The sequence below is a fragment of the Heterocephalus glaber genome, unplaced genomic scaffold, assembly GCF_053883595.1.
Source record: "Heterocephalus glaber isolate CG9 unplaced genomic scaffold, H.glaber_assembly_v1.0 deba00001613, whole genome shotgun sequence".
Classification (NCBI taxonomy): domain Eukaryota; kingdom Metazoa; phylum Chordata; class Mammalia; order Rodentia; family Bathyergidae; genus Heterocephalus; species Heterocephalus glaber.
In genome coordinates this window covers 24,106,435-24,126,303 of record NW_028258384.1, presented here as the reverse complement: position 1 = coordinate 24,126,303, position 19,869 = coordinate 24,106,435, and the positions used below count along the sequence as shown (strand labels likewise).

Here is a 19,869-nt window from a genome sequence, read left to right as displayed (position 1 = left end):
ATGGCCATAAGAATTCTAATTTACTAACTTGTTATTTATAAAATATTAATTTTCTCCCTTTATTATTCATGTTTTACTTTAGTCTTTGCATTAGTTACTTTTTCTCTCATTGCTGAGACAAAATACTCAACACCCAAAGTTAGAGAAGGGGTTTATTTGGTTTAGTTTGTAAAGGTTTCAGTGCATAATTGGCTGGCACCAAAGCAAGGAGGCATGACAGACAGGCATCACGGAGGAGAAACAGTTCATGGTGCCCACACGGTAGCAAAATCAACAAGAGACTTTAACAGCATCTTTCTCCTCCTTTTATCTTATTCAAACTACCAGGTTTTAGGGTGGTGGCAAACCAGTCACTCATTTGTAGTGGTTTAGTAATCACATGCCCTTAATCCTAGCACCACACAGTCTAGATTCAGCCATCTCAGAAAAAGCCCCACCTGTGACTGCATGAGGCTTTGTGGGGACATCAAGACACCAGCCATAACAGTCTTTAATCTTTTTTTCAAATAAGCCTTAAAATTAATGCAGGTAACTGAATATGTGCCAGCAGCATCAATACACAGGACAGTGTGTCACCAGATTTGTAAAGGTATCCTAAATGATTTGCTTTCTATTTTGGCTTGACCTCTCAACCTCTTATTACAAGTTCATTTACTAACTGGGCGTTTTAAAGAGAAAGTTGGCAGTTTTCTCATTTCTTCTCATTTGTTTTATATGCCTCAAAGCTATGCTCTCCTTAGTGTTTGTTATTTTACTGATGCAAAATACATCTCCCTATCAATTTAGATTTCAACATCTCAGTACAATATTTTAGTCTACTGCTTAATAACTAAACTAATTTTTACTTTGATACTGTCTTTTAAACTTCCCTATCTTTGATGAAACAAGAAGTCATATAGCAGTTTATTTTATAAAGTTGAAATAAAAATTCTTCAGATTAACTGTATTAATTACTTTTACACAGGTTTTCTTCAAGGGTAAGCCAGATAGACAAACAATATATTAGTTTGCTATACCATAGTTTAGAATATGTTCCTTACTTTGAACTGATTCAGAAGGAAGTATTTGAAATTTTCAACAAATAAAGAAAGAGATGAGGTGGCTAGAATTACAAATATCATGGTAACAATGATGTTAAGAATGTATTTTATTTTGTAAGGACTGTGAGTAGTGGATTATAGATCACTTCAAAAATGCTATAATGAAGCTTCACTGTATTTACTTAGAAGAATATCATTAGCACAGTAATTTTGTAAGATTAATATTTTGCTAAAGTATTTCAAAGGTAGAAAGGTAGGTAGAAATCTTGAAAATATAGGTGGAGGCAAAGACTTCATGAGCAAAACCCTGATCACACAGGAAATATTACAAAGAATTAACAACTGGGACCTCATCCTATTAAAAAGGATTCAGATAACTCTTGTAATTTTAAGAGAATTTGTTACCAAAATTACATCTTATGAAAAACACATATTAATATACCAGGCAAGATAAATATATTTTAATAAATAAGCATTATGTTAAAAATAAGTTGTATCTTATTTGAAACTGATATAATGAGTAATGGAGCATTTCAACATGTTGGAGTGAGTAATGAAGCCTTTCACCAACACCGATGATTCATGATGTCATTAAAATATACTTAATTTTTAAAAGAGACATTAAAATAATCAAAGACACTCATTCAGAGTGTGCAAGTACAAATTCTGAATTTTTTTCTGTGCTCTGGCAGAGCAAGAGACAGAAGCTGCTTGCACAAGTTGTTCATAGTATGCTAAAAGGAGCAGAGTCTGAATAATTTATTTTCTCTGTAGTTGCCCAATGTTGTAGTACAAAATGCTATACCTGATAAAACTAACACTTTATGACTAGACAGCTTACTGGTTTAATGTTAATTTTGAGTAGAATTTATAACATCATTTATTTTTCATTCTCTCTGTAGATTTGTTCTGGCTTTGTAAGACTGTTAACAATTTAATATAAGATTGGACTAATAAATCAAGAATGAACTCCTTCAGGAAGATACCTAGAAGGGGAGTAGATGGGTGAAATGAAATCTCTAATCCTAGTTTTTTGAGAAATCTCCACACTGATTTCCACAGTGTTTGCACCAATCTATACTCTTACCAACAGTGGAGAAGGGTTCATTTTTCCCCACAGTCCTCCTTGATAATAACCATTCTTTCTGGATTTAGAGGAAATCTCAGCATTGTTTTTATTTGCATCTTGTGAAAGATCACTCTTGAATATTATTATATATATATATTTTCCATTTGTACTTCTTTATTTGAGACATATGTATTCATCTCAGATGCCCATTTTGGGACTGGGTCTTTAAATTTGGGGATGTCTCATTTTTTTTCCAATTTTTTATATGTTTTAGATATTAGTCCTTTGTCTGAGGGAAAATTGGCTAAAATTTTTTCCCACTCTGTGCATTGTATTTTCACTCCATTGGTGATTTCTTTTTCTGTGCAAAAGCTTTTTAATAGAATGAGGTCCTTGTTGTTGATTCTTTGTAATATTTCCTGTGTGATTAGGGTTTTGCTCATGAAGTCTTTGCCTCCACCTATATTTTCAAGATTTCTATCTAATCTTTCTTTGAGCAGATTTATTGTTATCTATTTTAATATTGAGATTTTCTATCTATTTTGATTTTAATCTACTGCATGGTGAGAGAAATAGGTCTAGTTTTAGTCTTCAGCATGTGGAAAGCCATTTTTTCCAGCACCATTTATTAAAGAGACTATCTTTCTTACAGTGAACATGTTTGGCACTGTTCTCAAAGATAAAGTGGCTGAATGTATTTGGGGTTGTTTCTGCATCTGCTAATCTGTTCCATTGATCTTCAGGTCTTTTTTTTTTTTTTTGAAAGTACCATGCTAGATTTTTTTTTTTTATCATAGTAGCTCTGTGGTATAATTTTCAGTCGGGGACTGTGGTGCCCCTTACCTTGCCTTTGTTGCCCAAAATTGTTTTTGCTATTCTAGGTCTCTTTTGTTTCCAGGTGAATTTTAGGAATGTTTTCTCTAGTTCTTTGAGGTATGCTAATGGTATTTTGATTGGGATTGTTTTAATCTGTTTAAAAATTTTAGGTATATGGCCATTTTCACTATGTTGGTTCTTCCTACCCAAGACCAAGAAATGTCTTTCCATTTCCTGATATCCTCTTTGATCTTTTTCAGAGTAATGTAGTTTGTCATGTAAAGGTCTTTTATTTCCTTTGTTAAGCTAATTTCTATGTACTTCATTTTTTGGTCATGCCACAGCAATATATGCACAGCCATGTTTATAGCAGCACAGTTTGTAATAGCTAAATCTTAGAAACAACACAAATGGCCATCAATTGATAAATGGATAGAAAAGATATGGTTCTTTCATACAATGGAGTACTACTCAGCCATAAAGAAGGATAAACTGGAGACATTTCTGGGTAAATGGATGAACCTTGAGACCATACTCTTAAATGAAATAAATTGCACCTATATGGGTAAATATCACATTGTCTCTCTGCTGTGTGAAACTGAAAATGTAAATAAGGACCAAAATACTTAATAGATATTGTGAAATAGGAAAAAAAAAATTCAAAAGGAAAGAGGAACTAAAGAATGGGGAGAGGAAAAGTAAGGAAGGGAAGAGAAAAAAAACTAGAAAAGAAGGGTAAAATGCAAGCAAAGCTTTGTAAATAAGGAAGGGAAGAGGGGCTGAAGGGAGGGGAGAGGAATGGGAAAAAAGAATCAAGATATATCATATATAGGTTAAATTCTCTGTGATGAACATGATCATTTTGTATACTAAATTGTATCAATAAGCTTGATAGAAATAAATCAAGAATGAAAATTGGCAAGCTAACGTTATTGTCAAATAACAGTATATAATTTCCATTTCATTCATAAGGATAATAAGGTACAAGTCTTTGTTTTTTATCATCAAATTTTCTTTTTTTTTACAAGATCAATATTTTTACTACTTTAGGAACTGTTTCTAATCTTTTGTTACTAGTTTTCTATGGATATTTTTATATCTTTCCTGAACATATTTGTGACATTTATTTTAATGTTGCTGATGGGTATGTTTTTACACTAATATTAGATTGCAAAATTAGAGTACTACTGATATAACCCAATTACTTTCTGAATCACTTTCTTGAATCAGAGTTGAGCAAAATATAAGACCCCACCATGTCAGTAGGTTCAGGAAAATTGAAAAAGTATGTCCAAAGATGGCATATTCTAATCACCTAATGTGTTAGTTAATTTTCCATTACCGGGACAAAACACAATCTAAAGGAAGAGAAAATAAATTTGACTCATATTTTAAGAGAAATCAATCCATGGTCAGCTGACTCCAAAACAGAAGCTTCATAGTGGAAAGGTATGGTGAAGCAAAACTGCTTAGTTCGTGGCTAGTAGGAATCAGGGAAGACGAATAGTGCTAGAAAGGAAGAGGAGAGAGGAACAGATATATACCACAAGGCCACACCTCTAAGATCCACCCAGACACACCCAAAAGTCTGCACCATCAATCACCTTGGCAGATCCCAAAGCCCATCAAGTTGACACTTCACAGTAACTACCACATCACAGTCGTTCTCAGTTTCAAATCCAAACACATCTCATTAGACCATACTTAAAATTAAAACTTTTCAATTCAAGCACACAGAATTCAACTGAATTCCATACAACCAAAATTCAGCAAAACCCTTAAGTCTTCACAATTACTGCATTTTTCATAAGTCCAAGTCCAAGTCTCTTCTGAGATTACAGAAAAATTATTAGCTGTGTACCTCTATAAAAACCAAAAATAAGTTACATAATCCTAAGGAACAATGGCACAGTAAAAGCATTCTCATTCCAAAAGGAAGGAACAAGGGAATAGAAAATATTAGGACCAATGCAAGACCAAAATCCAGCAAGGCAAACATTAATTCCTGTAGTTCCACAACTGGTATCCAGGACAAATGGTAGTAAAATGTGAGTTTCAAAGGATCTATGTGTCCATACACCTTTGGCCTTGTAGGTTGCAGCCCACACAGCCTCTCTCTTGGACTAACTCCATTCGTGGCCTACAGCTCTCCTCAGCAGAAGCTCTATGTTCCTGGCATCTCTGACTTCCTGGGGTGTCCACTACACTTTTGGCTTCATTCCCATAGCTTCATTCAACACCCTCTCAGAGTCTCCTTGCTTAACCTAATATGTCTTCTTTGAAATATAGGTGAAAGCCTTCTTGATTGTTATGGCTTGTGTCTATATGTCCCCCAAAGCCTTTGTGGTCATAGGTGGTATTTTTCAGAGGAGGCTTGATCTAGAGTGTGTGATGCTGGGATTAGGGTGTGTGATTAATAAATTGGTCCACTGATTGGTTTGGCATATTTCTGGGTAGAATTAAGGGTGCCCAACCCTGGGTGTGAATGCTATACACCCTAAGTGTGGGTAGCCTGGATAAAAATATAAGGGACAGAAAGAGGGCTAGTGTGGTCATTTCTAGCTTGCTTGCTTGGTGTTTTCTGCCTTCTGCCTTCTGCTCACCAAGAACAGTTTCTTCTCTGTGATTTCCCTTTTTCTTGCCACTCTGCCTTGGAGCCAGTTGATTATGGACTAAAAATTCTACAATCTGCAATCTTAAATAAACATTTCCTTCTTAAACTCTGAGTGTTGTATATTTTATCTCAGCAATGAGAAAAGAAATTAAGACACTGATATTGCAATTCTTGCACCCTGAATGACATCAAATTCTTGCATCTTGCATGACAGCATATTCTTGCAACCTGCATCAGCATCACATGGAGGATCCCAAGGTCTGCTGTCGGCAGGAGCATTAGCCAAGCACTCTTAGATCATGGGAGCAACAGCCTCTGAGTGCCTGAACAGACTATTAGAGTGAAATAAATTACAGAGTATCAATTCACTAGGAGTCCCTTCTGGAACAGCCGTGTCAGGAACTCTTTTCTCAAATGGAAGTTTTACACTTTTGCACCCTTGAGCCTGTGATGGGTAGCATCATGCTAATTCTTGCGATGCCCTCAAGGCATTTTTTTCTTGTCCCTGTACAAAGTATTTAGTTTATTTCTGATGGCAATAATCTTTTCAGCAACCATATCTCTGGGCTCCAAAGTCACAAATGGTTTCTTCTGAGTAAATTTTTTTTTTGGCAGGGGAAAGTGCAAATGCAGCCCCCCACTACTACAAATTATACAGTCGAGTTTCCCACATTTGGGGAAATTGCAGGAGTCAGCACATCCAGAGTGCAATAGATAAGCCTCGCCCTGGGAAAAACACCTTCGTGATCATGGTATCTCCCTTGCCAGTATTTCTGAGTAAAATTTAAGTTCTTCAAACATCTGCCTTTTATCTCCCATTCTCACTGTAAATCTGGCTAAAAGCTGTCAGCAGTATCCATGCTATAGCCTGAATATTGAGTTATTGTGAAATTTCCTCTACCAGATTAATGTATTTACCATCCTTAATCTCAGTCTCTCATAAAGTCTCAAGACAAACTCAAAAGGTAGAGAAATTTCTGCCTGAGCGCAATTCACATGGCCTCTACTCCAATTTCCAATGGAGTCCTTATTTCCAACTGAAACTTTCTAAATATGATATTTACTGTCTATGTTCCTGTCAGCATTCTGGTCCTCTGAGCTCCTACAAGAATCACCCATGAAACTGCTTATAGCATTGTATAGTGTCTCTAGCTTGCATCCCCAAACCTTTCCAAACTCTTCCCACAAACAAGTTCCAAAGGCTTCTAAACAACATAGTAGGGTACTGTCACACCAATGACTGCACTTTTTTTTTCACAATTTTCTGTATCATTTAGTTTTCCATCACTGGATTAAGATATCCAACACCAACACCTTAAAGGAGGAAAAATTTAATTTGGTGTATACCTTAATGGGACTCAGTTCATGATTAGTTTGCTTCAAGACAAAAACTTCACTGAGGAAGTATGTGGAGGAGAAAAGTACTTAGTTGATGGAGGCTAAGAAACAGAGGAGTGGAACAGTGCTAGAGTTGAAGGGGCCAGGATATTAATCATAGAGCCTAATGTCATACTTCCACAGTCCACTCAGACAAACACAAATATGCAGTCCATGAATCACCTGCATGGATTCCAAAGCCAAATCAATTTGGCATTCTACTCTAACTGCCCCACTTAGCTTTTTAATTATTTTTAATCTCCTCAAGATTCAACAAAGGTATAGTTGAGCTTCCACAGTTCATAAAATTTCAGCTGTAAAAACTATTTACCAAAAATCATTCAAAATATTTTAGTTATCAAAATCTAGTTGCTTCAGCACTGAAAGCTACTGAAGCCCCAAGTAAGAAAGTTTCATTTCTGGAATTTTGGAACCAATCTAATTATGTCCATTTTACAGTTGACAATTCAACTTCACGATTTCATCTATCCCTTGAAATTCTGTCAAATTCAAATTGACATACACTCAACATTCAACTTGGAGGTCACTAGGGTGTGCAGGTGGAAATCGATATGACTTCAACAGCATTAAAGAAAATGTAATGGTTGTCTAACGAAAAAAATTAAAAAGGACTGAGTTTCTCATAGGGTTAAAAATATGTATGTAAGGTTAAAAAACATAGTCATCAACCAAGATTCTGAAAGATAGTTGTTTTGTGGCATATTTAAGGGGATTTTTTTCTTAATTTTGCTTTTGCAAAAAGATCAGTAGGATTTGTTCTTTCTCATGTTTATCAGTTTCCTATAATTGTGCATATTTTGGTCCTCCTGCATACAGATAGCTACATACTTATTAATGATCCTCTAATAATGATTTTCAAATATTTTAAATTCATGTTTTTACTATTATTTTCAGTTATCTAAAACCTTGAATCAAAGTAATATACTCAAATTGCTCAGTGTGAAAATCATCACTAATTACTAGTTTTTATGATTACTAATTTTTAATATGGTCAATAATTCCTTCAAACTAAATCTCTGTCACTAGTTTAAACTTATTATTTGTGTCAATACTGCACTTTCACAAAGAATCTATTTGTCATAAATCAACTAATGAGTATTAAAATTTTTAACTTTATGTTAAAATCATTTATCTAGTCATATAAATATGAACATTTATAAGAGCTTTTCTATTTCAAGTGGCATTGTTTAGAGATTTTTAATTAACCTGGCTGATAGATACTCTTAAAAAATCTGTATCTTAAAATTAATGCTTTCTTGAGTTCAATAGCAACTCAAGATCAAATAAGACAATTTCAGTGAATGACACAGGGAATATTTAGTTTTCATACTAACATGTTTGGTGACAAGACTCTCAATTATTCTTACCATCTTACCAAATTACTGCATCCTAAGTCTGACTGGAATTTGCCCACCATTGCGAAATTATTTGTTGACTCATGTTTCATACCCCATGCTTGTTAATACTACAATAGACAGGAAGAATATCTGAATGATTAATATGTACTCATTTTGTTTTTCCTGTATGAGTTTTATTGTTCCTTCTGTTTTTGACTGAGCAAGATTTATCATCATCTATACTGTCCTTCAATGTCAGCAACATAATGACTATTGAGAAATACAGCTTTACATCTGCATGGAGGTATCCACTCAACTTTAGGCAAGATGAATCTGAATAATATAATATGCCCTCAAATTTTGTGCTACTTTTTTACTTCTATCTGTGCAAATGAGAAATTAAAAGTTAGGTTCTATTCAAAGAAGTGTTTCTGGGAGTGTTCCATTATCAGTCAGCAATTGGTTTACGAAAAAATATGTGAAAACATGTCTTGACATCTGTTGTAGCTCTGACCCCTATCTTCCTATTATAAATTTTGATTATCCCAAAAGGAATTAATTTGAATGTACTGATGGTCAAATCAGAAGGAAAATGGAGAACATTTGATATATGTGTCTCTCTCTCATAAAATGGCTTCGGTTTTTTTTTTTTTTAAATGTTGTGTTATGCAGTGGATGCCTTTTAGAGGTGCACTGATCTAAAGGGACAGGGAAAGAGGAGCAATGAGATCATCACCCTCTCCCAGGAACAAAGGTCGTACCTTTGAGATTCCATTATACCCTTGAAGTCAGGCTGATAATTCTGTCCCATACAGAGGTGTTTGCTAGTTTTCACTGATGTTTTTCTAATGCAATAAACTCATTTCTGCCTGCTCCTGCTGCAAAAAATGTTGTGTTAGTACGTTTGCAGTACATAATGTTTACATTCCTTTTGAGGAGTTGGTACATGTGCATAACACATCTTAATTTCTTTATTTATACCCTTTCTCTCCCCTCTCTTCTCTTTCCCTTCATCTCTTAATCTCTTTCCTATTTGAGAAAAATCTATCTCCCTACTTCCTGTAATCAACGTTTAATTTTTCTCTTTATATTTTGGGTTTCTCATATAAGAGAAACTATGTGATATTTAAGATTGCGGGTCTAATTTATTTCAGTTAATATTATACTCTCAAAGTGCATCCATTTTCCTACAAATGACTAAAGTTTATCTTACTTTATGTCAGAATAATACTCCATTGTGTGTAAGTACCCAATTTTCTTTATCCTTTCATCTGTTGATGAAAATTTAGGCTACTTCCAAGAATTAGCTGTTATAAATTGTGCTGCTATAAACATCACTCTGCATGGATCATGTTAATATGAAAACACCTAAAAAGGGAATACTTGGGTCAAATGGAGTTTCTAGTTTTAGTTTTGTGAGGAAAGTCCATAATGATTTCCATAGCGACCACAGTAGTTAACATTCCCACCCACAATGTACAAGGGTTCCTTTTCCCATACAAACTTGCCATTATTTTCCTAATTGAGTTCTTTATTATGGTCATTCTTTTTGGAACAAAATGGAATCTCAGTATATCTTCATTTGTATTTCTCTAACATCCAGTGATATTGAACATTCCTTCATGTATTTATTAGCCATTTTTATTTTTGCTTTTCATTTCACTTGGCCAATTTTTTTGATTGGCTATTTACTGTGGGTGTTCTACTTTTTTGAGTTCTGTATGTATTTGAGATATTAGTATTCTGTAATAAGAATAGATGGAAAAGTTCCCTCCCATGCTCAACTTGCCCATCCAGCCCGCGACCGGGCAGCAATCCTTTGGATCCCCGCACCCCCCACCAACCCCCCCACCCCCCCTCCCCTGCTCCTCTGGCCTCTTGGCTGCACTGACATCTGGTTCTACACTACAAAGACACAGAGGGCACTGGACCACCAGTCCACTGTACTGGGTAAGTCAGAGCTATCATCACCTCCCATCAGAATCGGGACTATCTTCAGGGGAAGGGCAGCTGGAACCTGCAGTACAACCCTGCAGAGTTCAACCCTACAGGAGGACAGGGAGCTCAACTTGGGACTTGCAGCCAGAAATCTGCTCAAATCTCATGGGTCTGTGACTGGCTTACTGAGACCCATTGACTTATATCTGCACACTGCTACCCACATTGTCTATTGTGACAACAGAGACATACCCTGAAAGAGGCCCTTCATTTTTATTTTTATTTTTTATTTCTAAAATTAGTGTTATTGCTTTGTTTCTTTTTCCCATTTTCCTTTTGCTCCCCTCTTTAATTTTTTTCCTCTCCTACTCTTTGCAAATTTTTCTTTTTCTCTCCTTTATTTCTTCCTTTTCTCTTTCCTTACTCTCTCTCTTACACTCACTCTCTTGCTGTCCCATATTGTTCATCTCCCTTTTTGTCCCTGTTCTGGCCCTCATTCAGAGTTCTTTATTTTTCTATTATTCTCTTTTTCCTTCTCGCCTGTGTCCTCTGGCCTCACTGCTAACCTTGCCCTATCCTTCTACCTATCTGTCCCTCCCTCCCCAACTCCTTCTAACTCCCCATCCCAAAGGGTAAAGTGGTATATTGAAGAGTTACTCACTATAATCATGAGTTGGGTTTGTCCTTGACCATGATTTAATTCACACAGTTAAAGGTGATAGATTAATAACTACCACAAAATGTCATTTTCTAAGATGTACTTGATGCAATGGTGTTGCTGATTGTATCACTTAGGCTAAGGTGCTGTTATTGATCTAGTCAGTGATCCTTCATAGTATAATGAAAATGAGATAGCCTCAGAGTCATTAGGGACTCAAAACTTAAAGACCAGCTATATTTGGAAGTCACCTCTGAGAAGTAAACATCCCATAAGTGTTCTCATTATAAGCAACAAAGATACTTACAATAAGCAATTCCAAAGTACCAACCCAGGAGTTAAACCAAGGACAGTACCAAAAACATATATGAGAAGACACTTAAGCAAGGCACAAACTCAGACTTCCACCCCACCAAGGGTCCCTGGGGGAAATGAGGTGGAAAAGTCTGATAACCAACCACATGATCACCCTGAAGTGATAGCACAGGAAGTAACAAAACAGATGAGTGAGGCTCTAGAAAAATTCAAAGCAGAAATAATCTCCCAGATATCTACAGAGATGGTGAGCAGAGAGAAGACATGATTAGAAGCTCTAGAACAGAAACAGATAAAAAAAAAAAAAAAAAGATGAGCTCAGAAACATGCTGGAAGCCATGAATACCCAGCATAAGAAAGAAATGGAAACCATGATCACCCAACATAAGAAAGAAATGGAATCCATGAAACAAATTCAAACAGATATTCAGGAGATTAAAAAATCCATTGAAAGTATCCACAGCAGATTAAGGGAATCTGAAGATAGAATATGAGATATAGAAGATAGGGCTACAGTGAAAAACCATTAAAACAGAAATTTCTTAAAAATAGTAAGGGACCATGAGAAATCAATCCAACAGCTGCTAGATGATGCAAAGAAGAATAACATAAGACTGATAGGAGTCCATGAATAAACAGGAGAAAGCACAATTGACATAAAAAAACTGTTCACAGAAATAATAGTGGAAAATTTCCCAGACAGAGGTAGAGAATTGGACATACAGATAAGTGAGGCATATAGAACCCCAACTAGCCATGATCAAAAATATCTACATCTAGACATATAATAGTTAAGATCCCAGAAACCCAACAGAAGAACAAAATCCTACAACCAGTTAGAGAAAAGAAACAAATCACCTGTAAAGGAAAGCCCATCAGAATCACAGCAGATTTCTCAACACAAACCCTCAACTCAAGGAGAGCCTGGAGTGAAGTATTTCAAGCCCTAAAAGAAAATAACTTCCAACCCAGACCATTGTATCCTGCAAAATCATCTTTCAAAATTGATAGTGAAATTAGACACTTCTATTACAAAGAACACCTGAGAAATTTCATGAACACCAAACCAGCACTACAAGCAATTCTAAACAGTATCCTAGAAAAAGACAATGAAGGTCAAAACTCCATGAGGCCCAAAAGAAGGAAATCACCAGGCAAGGTAAGACACTAAAGGGAAAGCGGGGAAAAACAAAAGAAATAAAGAGCCAACAAAAGCAAAACATCATGACAAGGATGAATCAATATCTATCAATTATAACCATCAATATTAATGGCCTCAATTCACCAATCAAAGGAAATAGACTGGCAGAATGGATTAAGAAGCAAAATCCAACAATATGCTGTATACAGAAACACACCTAACTCAAAAAGAAATTCATAGACTGAAAGGAAAAGGATGGAAAACATTTCTCCACGCCACAGGAACCCAGAAAAAAGCAGGGGTAGCAATCTTATTTGCAGACAAAGTAGATTTCAAACCAAAACTAATTAAGAGAGACAAAGATGGTCACTACATCCTTGTGAAGGGAACAATCCAAGAGGAAGAGATGACAATCCTAAATATATATGCACCAAATATGAATGCCCCCAACTATACAAAACAAATATTAATGGACATGAAAAACCGAATAACCACTGACACAATTGGAGTGGGGGACCTCAATACCCCACTATTACAAATAGACAGATCATCTCAACAAAAAGTTAGCAAGGAAATTCTAGAACTGAACCAAGCTATTGAACAAATGGACTTAATAGATGTTTACAGAGTGTTCCACCCCACAAAATTGGAATACACATTCTTTTTGACTGCACACGGATCATTCTCCAGAATATCCCACATGCTAGCACAGAGGTCATGTCTAAGAAAATGTAAAAGAATTGAAGTTAGCCCCTGTATTTTACCAGGCCATAATGCAGTAAAATTGGAGATCAATAACATAAGGAACCGCAAAACCTCCACAAACACATGGAAACTGAGTAATGCCCTCTTGAACCAACAATGGGTCACAGAAGAAATTAAAGAAGAAATTAAACAATTTCTACAAATAAATGAAAATGACACTATAACATACAGGAATCTATGGGACACAATGAAAGCAGTTCTACATGGGAAATTCATAGTAGTAACATCCATATAAGGAAAACAGAAAACTCAGATAAATAACCTAATGCAGAACCTCAAGCTGCTAGAAAAGCAAGAGTATAACAAATCCAAAGCTTGTATAAGAGAGTAAATTATAAAGATCAGAGCAGAAATAAATGCAATGGAGACTAAGAGAACAATAAAAAAAATCATTGAATCGAAGAGTTGGTTTTTTTAAAGAATAAATAAAATCGATAAACCTTTAGCCAACCTTATTTAAAAAAGGAAAGAAAAGGCACAAATACATGCAATTCAAAATGAAAAAGCTGAAGTCACAACAGGCCCAATGCAAATCCAAAGGATTATCAGTAGCTACTTTGAGAATCTGTACTACAATAAAATGGAAACCACAGAAGAAATAGGCAGATTCCTAGATACATATGAATTGCCAAAGTTAAATGAAGAAGATATAGAAATTCTAAACACTCCAATTCCAATGAGAGAAATTGAAAATGTAACAAAAAACTTACCAACAAAGAAAAGCCCAGGTCCGGATGACTTCACTGCTGAATTCTACAAGACATTTAAAAAAGAACTATTACCATTACTCTTTGAACTCATCAAGGAAATTGAAAGGGGAGCAATACTTCCAAATTCATTCTGGGAAGCAAGTGTTACTTTGATTCCAAAACCAGGGAAAGATCCAACCCAAAAAGAGAACTACAGACCCATCTCCCTAATGAACATAGATGAAAAAATCCTCAACAAGATACTGACAAGCAGAATACAGAGGGTCATCAAGAAGATCATACACCCTGACAAATTTGGATTTATCCCAGGGATGCAAGGTTGGTTCAACATTCGTAAATCAATAAATATAATACACTATATAAACAGAGTCAAGGACAAAAACCATGTAATCATATCAATAGATGCAGAAAAGGCATTCAACAAAATCCAGCACCCATTCATGATAAAAACCCTACAGAAAATTGGAATAGAAGGTCTTTATCTCAACCTGATTAAGGCTATTTATGAAAAACAAACAGCTAACATCATACTAAATGGTCAAAACCTGAAAACTTTCATGGTAAAATCAGGAACAAGACAAGGATGCTCACTATCACCACTCCTGTTCAATACAGTTCTGGAAACATTAGCCACAGCAATTAGAAAAGAGAAAGAAATAAAAGGAATAAAGATAGGAAAGGAAGAAGTTAAACTGTCCTTATTTGCTGACATATGATACTTTCCATAGAAGACCCAAAAAACTCCACCAAAAGACTTCTAGACTTAATTGACAAATTCAGTAGAGTAGCTGGATACAAGGTCAACACAAAAAAGAATAGCCTTCTTATATACAAATAGCAGACTCACTGAGAGAGAAATTTGGGAAGCAATTCCTTTTACAATAGCATCCAAAAAAATGAAATATCTATGAATCAACCTAACAAAGGAAGCAAAAGACCTCTACACTGAAAACTACAGCCATTTGAAAATGGAGATCTAGAAGGATATAAGTAAATGGAAAGACATCCCTTGTTCCTGGGTAGGAAGAACCAATATAGTGAAAATGGCCATACTTCCAAAACTACTATATAGATTCAATGCAATGCCAATTGAAATTCCAACAACATACTTCACAGAACTAGAGAAAACAATTCAAAAATTCATTTGGAACCAGAAGAGATCTAGAGTAGCAAAAGCAATTCTAAGTAACAGAGACATGGCTGGGGGTATCACTATCTCCAAATTGAAACTATACTACAAAGCTACTATGATAAAAACAGCATGGTACTGGCAAAAGAACAGACCTGAGGATCAGTGGAATAGATTAGAAGACGCAGAAACAACTCCAGACATACTCAGCCACCTCATCTTTGACAAAGGGGCCAACCACCATCATTGAAGGAAAGACAGCTTATTTAATAAATGGTGTTGGAAAAACTGGATTTCAACCTGCCAAAGATTAAAATGAGACCCATACCTATCACCATGCACTAAACTAAAATCAAAGTGAATTAAAGATCTAAATTTTAAAACAGCAACACTAAACTTGCTGGAAGATAAGTTAGGTAGAACTCTGGAAGTCATTGGCATAGGAAAAGACATCATGAACAAACCTCAGTAGCACAGGAACTAGCAGAAAGAATCAACAACTGGGATCTCATCATATTAAAAAGCTTCAGCACTGCAAGAGAAACCACCAACAGACCCAATAGACACTCTACAATGTGGGAAAAAATTTTTAGAAGCTGTACATCAGACAAAGGACTACTATCTAGAATATACAAAGTATTAAAAAATCAGGCCCCCCAAATTCAAAGACCCAATTCAAACATGGGCTTCTGAAATGAACAGACATTTTTCAGACAAAGAAATGAAAGCAGCAAATAAATATATGATAAAATGTTCAACATCACTAGTCATTCGAGAGATGCAGATGAAAACAACACTGAGATTCCACCTCACCCCACAAAGAAAGGCTGCTATCAAGAAATCAACCAATAACAAATGCTGGTGGGGGTGTGGGGAGAAAGGAACCCTTCTCCATTGCTGGTGGGAGTGTAGACTGGTGCGACCACTGTGGAAATCAGTATGGAGATACCTCAAAGGTTTAGGACTAGAGGTCCCATTTGACCCAGCTATTCCCCTGCTGGTATGTTCCCAAGAGAATTAAAAGAATCATACCACAGCGATATATGTGCATCCATGTTTATAGCAGCACAGTTTGTAATAGCTAAAACTTGGAAGCAGCCCAAGTGCCCATCAATTGGAAACTGGATATAGAAGATGTGGGTTTTTTTATAAAATGGAGTACTACTCAGCCATAAAGAATGAAAAACTAGAGTCATTTATAACTAAATGAATGCATATAGAGGCCATACTCTTAAGTGAAATAAACAGGACACACATGTGTAAATGTCAAGATAGTTTCACTAGTGTGAGAAACCCATAGTGTAAACAAGGGTTAAAATGTTTAAAATGAATATTGAATAATTGGAAATAGGAAAAGAGGTCCAAAGATGAAGGGGTAAAGGGAGGGGAAGAGGAAAGGAAAGGTGGGAAAGGAAAAAACTACAATAAAAGAAAAAAAATGGAAATGATGTCTGTGCAAATAGGGAAGGGTGGAGGGGGTAAAGGGTGCACAAGTAATGGGGAAAAAAATAAGAACCAAGATGCATCATGTACAGGTACAAACACCCAATGATAAATGTAAATGAATTGTATACCTAAAATGTACCAATAAAAGAACTTAAGAAAAAAATAGATGGAAACTATACAGACTGCCTTTTCACTCTGTTGGTTGTTTCTTTTGCTGTTCCAAATTTTTAAAATCTGATATGATTCCTTTTGTTGATACTTGGTATTATTTCCTGTGCAACCAGATTTCTCTTCAGAAAATCCTTGTATACAAATATGACTTCAAGAGTTTTATCTCTTCTTCTTCTAGCAGGTTAAGAGTTTCTGTTTTGCCATCTGATTCTTTGATCCATTTTTATTTTAGTTTAGTATATGGTGATACAGGTCTAGATTCAATCTTCTGCATATTGATAGCGAGTTTTGCCAGCACTATTTATTAAAGAGACTATATTTCCTCTAGTGTATTTTTGGGGGGTCCCTTTGACAAAAATCAAATAGTTGAATGTGCTTGGGGTTGTTTCTGCATCCTCTGTTTGGTTCTATTGATTCCCATGTCTGGTTTTGTGTCAATATCCTACTGTTTTATATCAGAGTAGCTTTGTAATAATAACTTCATATCTGGGATTGTGATGCATCCCACTTTGCTCTTGTTACCCAGGATTGCTTTTACTATTCTGAGTCTGTTCTAGTTTTGTATGAATTTAAAGATTATTTACTCCTAAAATGATTTCATTTTAAAGACTGGTTTAAGGTAGAAAAGACTCTCATGAGTGAAGTTCAACTATAGATTTCTGTCCAAAGAAAAAAAAGAAAATACTTTTAATTTTATTTGCAACATGTATTCCAGACATTTTCATCTGCAATAAATTGAGGTTAAGTATTTAAGGAAATGTAAAGACTAATAATTTTTCATCTGATGCTGCACTTTAAGATGAACATCAAAAAATGTTACATAGCCACGAAAAGTAATTTTGTGGGTAAAATATCCAATGTCACTTTAAGACTTGCAGTGCCATGCCTATTTCATGCAAATAAATTTTAACTTTTCAATAAATAGTAAACTATTTAAACTGATACTGAAGCACATTGGTCAACCTAATAAGGTATAAAACCTGGTCACTAAAGTCACTAAGCATATATGAGCTTGTGCTCTAGGTAACAGATTCAGTGTTTCACTATTACTGTATAATTCCTACAGCCTTTTCTGTAACCTGGCCTCAGTAATTGGTAGTTTCTGATTCATGATTTAATAGTTTTCAGGAAAAAAATCTGTGAACAAATGCCACCTACTATACAACAGTATTTCAATTGCACTTATTTCTACAACAGAGTTTCCTAGGTGGCCATGTAATCACAAGGTACTGAATAAAGGTCCTTTTAAGGTACCTTGAAAAGGGGACAACAGTTATGTTGCATTGCTTCCATCTTGAATTGGCTGGAATAACATATGTAATGTACATCATAAATACCTTTTCAATATTATTAGGACAAGATATCAATATTTATCTTTCTTTCTATTTATTTCTATTAAATGCATGGTGTGGGCTTTGATTTATATCCCTAGATGATTTGTGATCGGAGAATTTTTTAAAATGTATATATAAGCATTTTTTTACTATTACTTAAGAAGATTTTTAATCTATAGAACTAATATACCTAAGGAATCTGAACAATTACTCTGATCAATACTGAAATATTTAGATTTTGACAATTAAAGAAACAGGTTCAAAATGCAGTAATGATTAAATTAATTTCTCCATTTTATACATCACTTATTAGAATTAGATAATTAATTTTTCTTTTAATTCTTGAGTGCTTGCTCAAAGATTGGAGCAGAGAAGTTCAGCTAACTTGGATACCCTTTACTCATGAATGTTCTCTAAATTAAGAATTTTTAAAAGCTATATTTTCTAAATTCTTTTAAGGTAAATCATGAAACATGAATTAACATATTTTTACTACCAAGTTAGCTTCTCTTTAATTAATCACAGACATGATTTTTTTTCTTAAACAAAGTACAATTTTATCTCATTCATGAACTTAATTCATTCCACAATTCTGGGGATGATAGCCATGTTTGTGTTCATGAGAGGAAGATAACTGAGATCTTGTTCTTCACCCAATGAGGAGTTCATGAACAGAAGCAAAATTCTGACAAACACTTCTGTTTGTAGACCAAATTGTTAATGAGCAGAAGTGTTCTTGAACTGAGGTATTACTGTAATTTAAAACACATTGTACCTCCATGGAAGGACATAAAATATCCCGGAGTAAGAATATTCTAGAAAAATGTTGATTTGATCATCTGAATTCAGAGTTAAATTAAAATATATTCCTATGAAGCTGAGAAATCCCAGAACAACAGGAGTAGAGTGGTGGGAATTATGAGTTAAGACATTTTCTACACTTAATACTATTATATAGCCTCTCTTAACACATAATCTACAAAACCACGTGGCTTTTAGTACACACATAGTTCATGAATAAATGAGAAAAATACATATGAGTTGTATTTACAATTATAAATGTGGCACATATTTACATAATAAATGATTCATCAGCCTTACCCTTTTTCCAAAGCAGTTATTGTATATACTAGCCATCTAGGTGGTATGTGTAAGTCATGTTGGTATTTGCTTTCAAAATAATCTTTTCCCTTTTAAAGAGACATCAGCTAGTCAGTCTACTTATCCAAAAGGCACTTTTTGCATTTTATACATGACTTTAACCCCCTAAATAGTGTTTGAAATTTATAGAAATCTTCCCCAGGGTTCCAGTTAATATTTGTCTTGGTCAGGAGATCTGGACCTTTTCCCTTTGGAGTCACTGCTGATAATCCTGATATGGAACTCTCACTTCATTAGCATTGAAAAGGGCACTATTATCCCACTTTGTGGGAAACAAGAGAAAGCAAATTTAGACTCTCTAGAGAAATAGGAAATTCTGCCCTTATCACAAAAAAATGAATTTCTATTCTCATGCACTCTTGTCACATTGGAAAGTATAATAATCATAAATACAAAATGTGAAGAATCTTAGTACTACATCTTTAAAAATAGTTTTGATTGGTTTGATATATATCCAAGAAATAGATTTGAAATAGTAGGAAAAGTGTTAGCAAAGAAACAGGCAAGATTATGAATGCAGAAGATAATGAGAATGGAAAACAGTACCCTGGATATGATAAATAATGCACAGTCCAGGGACTACTTAACATAATAGTTATTACTGCTATTATTACTAAAGGCTAGCTTTTATATTGTGCTTATATATCATATTCTCATTTTAAATGCTGTAGGTGTTTTAACTACTTCAATCATCACAATAATCTATTAACAACATATTAGAGATGAGGAAATTAAGACCATGAAAGATTGAACTAGAAAGTAACATAATTAGAATTTAAATTCAAGCAAGGAAGTCCAAGGTTGTACTTGATTTAAGTCCCACATTT

General features: G+C 34.9%; 1 non-coding gene across 1 annotated transcript; it reads right to left on the bottom strand.

Moving 5' to 3' along the window:
- Positions 1–6,151: 6,151 nt before the first annotated feature.
- On the bottom strand, positions 6,152–6,310 carry LOC147822520 (U1 spliceosomal RNA). Its single transcript, XR_015445625.1, has one exon. It is a non-coding gene; the product is annotated as a U1 spliceosomal RNA (small nuclear RNA).
- Between the last annotated feature and the right edge of the window lie 13,559 nt (positions 6,311–19,869).